Source organism: Capsella rubella, unplaced genomic scaffold (assembly GCF_000375325.1).
Source record: "Capsella rubella cultivar Monte Gargano unplaced genomic scaffold, Caprub1_0 scaffold_2, whole genome shotgun sequence".
Classification (NCBI taxonomy): Eukaryota; Viridiplantae; Streptophyta; class Magnoliopsida; order Brassicales; family Brassicaceae; genus Capsella; species Capsella rubella.
In genome coordinates, this window is record NW_006238922.1 from 6,197,817 (window position 1) to 6,202,564 (window position 4,748).

Genomic DNA, 4,748 nt, shown 5'->3' on the forward strand with positions numbered 1-4,748 from the left:
TTAAATGATTTATCACGGTTATAAGTGGTTTAAAGGGATTTACAAGTGTTTATGATACAAGACTCGGTGGTGAGCTCGTATCAGGATAGATATGATGGCTATACAAGATGGCGGTCGCTTCTCTCTTGTGTAGGAAAGATGGTCGTTGATGTAGATCTGACACGATGGCGGTCGCTTCTCTCGTGTGGGATCGAATGAAGGGGAAGTGCTGGCGGATTGAAGTACACCACAGAGATGTGATTGGTCTCTGATACAGTACACGATCTTAGCCTTGTGGAATCACACACACAAGACAAAGAACAAGCTTATTCTCTTAAGAACACTTAAGAGAAGAAGTGAAGAAAGTTCGGTTCTTTATTGATAATCAAGGGTGAAAAATCGTACAACTGCTGCAGGGGGACTTTATAAGAGTCCATCAGCTAGCCCTAGGGCCAAAAATAAATGCAAAGAAATACAAAAGGAAACAAATAAAAAGCACACAAAACCCATTGTTTTTGGAAAGAAAATGACAAAATAAAGAAACTAATTGTGCACACTTAAACTCACTTGAAGGGCACGTATTCTAGCCCGTTGTTGGGGCTTAGTGGACCTGCAAATATTGAAAATACTGAATAGAACTTATCTGGATGCGATCTAGGCCCAATCGATGTTCTCTGAACTACGTCTTGATCTACTTCAGGGGTCTTGTCAGGTGCATGTTTGTTTGTTGGTTTCGTGAAGTAGATGGTTTCTTAGAGTTTCTCTTGGGTAGCTTGATCAGTCTCTTGAAGCTCTTCCAAGTCCTTGATGTCTTGTTCTTGATCTTCACTCTCTTGATCACTCTCGAAGGTGAAGCTTGTTTTGCTCGCCTCTTGTGACTCCATTGTCTTCTCTTGGATTCTAGAGGTTTCTTGACCTGTCAAAGGAGAATTCATACATGGGGAAATGGTATGTTCAAGACTCATTTGGGTGAATGCTTCAGCAAGCTCTTCCTCGGCGATGGGATCATATCCGTCATGATGGAGTAACGGTGGTACAGACCAGTTGACGTAGTTCAGCTCTAGTGAGCTCACAATGTCTTATACAGCTAGATTGAACCTCTTTCTAAGTTGTTTAGACTTTGAACGAGTCATGGGACCTACTGGGACGACTGGTACAGGGTGTGGTACAGGATCTGGTACTTGACCTAGTTCAGCGGGTTGGACAGGATAGTCGATGTCCGCATCATTCCCTTTCTCTTCAAAAGGTTTTGCCCTCAAAACTGAATCTCCTGGATCACTTCATTTCTTCCTCGATCAGCTTTGCGTTTGTTGTCGACGGCCTTCTTCTCCAAGTTGCCTTTTGCTTTTTCATGCAACTTCTTTATGATTTCTCCTCGTCTTAACGCAACTTGAAAAGCCTGTTCTATCTGAGGTAAAGGTGCTAAATCTATGGGAGATAAAGGGTTAGTTCCATAGACTATCTCGAAGGGAGATAGTTTTGTAGCCGAGTGAACGGCACGATTATAAGCAAACTCAATAAAAGGAATGCAATCAAGCCATGTAGCCATATTCCTACCAAGAGTGGCTCTAAGTAAAGTTGAGAGAGTTCGGTTTACCACTTCGGTTTGTCCATCCGTTTGAGGATGACAAGTTGTAGAGAATAGAAGCTTGGTACCTAACTTTCTCCAAAGTGTCTTCCAAAAGTGACTTAAGAACTTGGTGTCACGATCAGAGACGATGGTCCTTGGGATACCATGGAGGCGCACCACTTCCTTGAAGAACAAATCCGCGGTTTGAGTAGCGTCATTGGTCTTGTCACATGGGATGAAGTGTGCCATCTTAGAGAACCGGTCCACGATGACAAAGATTGAATCCTTGTGTCTAATCTTAGGCAATCCTAAGACAAAGTCCATAGAAATATCTACCCAAGGGGCGTTAGGAATAGGTAATGGTAAGTATAGACCATGAGGATGTAACCTGGATTTTGCCTTGTGGTAAACAATGCATCGAGAACAAAATCACTCCACGTCCTTCTTGAGATGGGGCCAAAAGAATTGATCCATGACCATTGCCAAGGTTTTGTCAACACCAAAGTGACCCATCAACCCTCCACCATGTGCTTCGGTGCGTATCAACTCTCGCATTGAACCTTGAGGGATGCACAACCGCTTGTCTTTGAATAAGAACCCATCTTGCAAGTAGAATGCTTGATAAGCTCCTTTGCCATGCTCTTTGTAGCACTCTCCTAATTCTGGATCAGAGCCGTCCCTGAAGATTTAAAGGCTGGAAGCAAAAAAAAATATAGGCCTATTGAAAAAGGAAGGAAAAATGTTTTCAAGTGGAAGGTGGAGCTAGACAGATTCGAACTCCTCACCTCTCACACTTATACAGCAGTCATAACCAGTAGACTACAAGAGCATTTACAAAATTTAAGGCCGATTTTATCTATATTATTTAAAGGCCGCAAGCACCAGCTTGCCTTGCTTGGCCTCTTGGACGGCTCTGTTCTGGATCATCCTTGTACAAATCCTTGATGTGCTCAAAACCCATTACTTTAGCCTCCATTGTAGCTATAAGGGCATGTCTCCTTGACAAAGCATCAGCTACCACGTTCTCCTTTCCCTTCTTGTACTTGATCACATATGGGAACGTCTCGATGAACTCCAACCACTTTGCATGTCTCCTCTTAAGTGAAGTCTGACCCTTGAGGTGCTTCAGAGTTTCATGGTCGGTGTGAATGATGAATTCCTTGGACAACAAGTAGTGTTGCCATGTCTCAAGTGCTCGTACTAAGGCATAAAGCTCTTTGTCGTAGGTCGGGTAGTTCAATGCTGCTCCACTTAACTTTTCACTGAAAAACGCGACTGGTCTTTTCCTCTGATGTAGTACAGCTCCAATTCCCAAACCTGATGCATCACACTCCACTTCAAACATAACTTCAAAATCTGGAAGTGCTAAAACTGGTGCTTGTGAAGCCTCTCTTTCAGCGTGTTGAATGACTGTTCTTGGGCTTCTCCCCATGAGAATGGTACGTTTTTCTTGATTACAGCAGTCATTGGTGCAGCCACTGTGCTGAAGTCTCTGACAAACCTCATGTAGAAGCTTGCTAGTCCATGAAAACTGCGAACATGTCCAATGGATGTTGGAGTAGGCCATTCACAGATCGCCTTGATCTTTTCTTCATCTACCTGTAGGCCATTTTTACTCACTACAAAACCTAAGAACACACACTTGTCAGTACAAAATGAGCACTTCTTTAGGTTAGCATAAACGCCTTCCTTCCGAAGTGTTTTCAGAATTAACTCTAAGTGCTTAGTGTGATCAGAATAGCATTTACTATAAATAAGTATGTCATCAAAGTAGACAACAACAAATTTACCAATAAATGACCTTAGAACCTGGTTCATCAATCGCATGAAGGTGCTTGGTGCATTGGTTAGTCCGAATGGCATAACGAGCCATTCGTAGAGACCTTGCTTGGTCTTGAAGGCGGTCTTCCACTCGTCGCCTTCTCTCATTCGAACTTGGTGATAGCCGCTTCGCAAGTCAATCTTGGAGAAGATGATTGCACCACTTAGTTCGTCCAACATGTCGTCTAGCCTCGGAATAGGATGTCGGTACTTGATGGTGATATTGTTGATTGCTCTACAGTCCACACACATCCTCCACGTACCATCCTTCTTTGGTACCAAAAGAACTGGTACAGCACACGGGCTTAGGATCTCTCTGATGTACCCTTTGTTCATCAAGTCACGCACTTGCTTTTCTAGCTCCTTAGACTCCTCCGGGTTCATGCGGTAAGCAGGTTTGTTAGGTAGGGCAGAACCTGGTACAAGATCGATCTGATGTTCAATACCACGAATAGGGGGTAGTCCTGGTGGAATCTCTTCTGGAAAAACGTCGGTGTACTGATCTAGTACAGCTCGTACATCAGCAGGTAGTTCAAGTTCACCTAAACCTGTACTTAGACATTCTTTGAAAACCATTAGTAGCACGGTGCCATGGGCACTCATGGTTTTACAAATCTGACTAGAACTTAAGTAAAGGCTAGAAGTTCTTACCTCGACCTCTTTGTTCATGTGTTTTTGCAACTCATGAACTTCTGATGGACTTAGAGGGGCAAGGTTAAACTTACGGTCATTGTGGGTAAAAGAGTAGTGGTTTGTGCGACCATCATGATTAGTAGCTCGATCGAACTGCCATGGTCTTCCAAGGAGAAGATGTCCGGCTCTCATTGGAACTACATCACAAATAACTTGGTCCTGGTACTTTCCAACGCTGAATGATACAGTCACTTGTTCAGCGATCTTTAGCTCATCATCATCGTTCAGCCACCTAAGTTTGTATGGTCTCGGATGCTTTCTCTTTTGAAGACCTAACCTGTCTACCATATACCTGCTAGCAACATTAGTGCAAGAACCTCAATCAATAACCAAATTACATACCTTGTTATTGATTGTGCACCGAGTGTGAAAGATATTTTCTCTTTGAACTTTCTCCTCGGGGTTGATATACACGCTCAGCATACGTCGGATCACAAGGAGTTCTCCTACATCAGGATACTCCACATCTTCTTCTGGATCATTCAGGTTCTCATCTTGCTCATCTTGAGACTCGTAGTCTCCACTAGGAGTGAGAATCATCACTCGTTGGTTCGGACACTCTCTTGCCATGTGTCCTCTACCTTGACATTTAAAACAAGTAATGTCACGGGTACGAGATTGACTAGTGCTAGGAAACTTACCTGGTTCAGGCTTGGTGATCTTAGGCGCTTCACTAGACTTATTC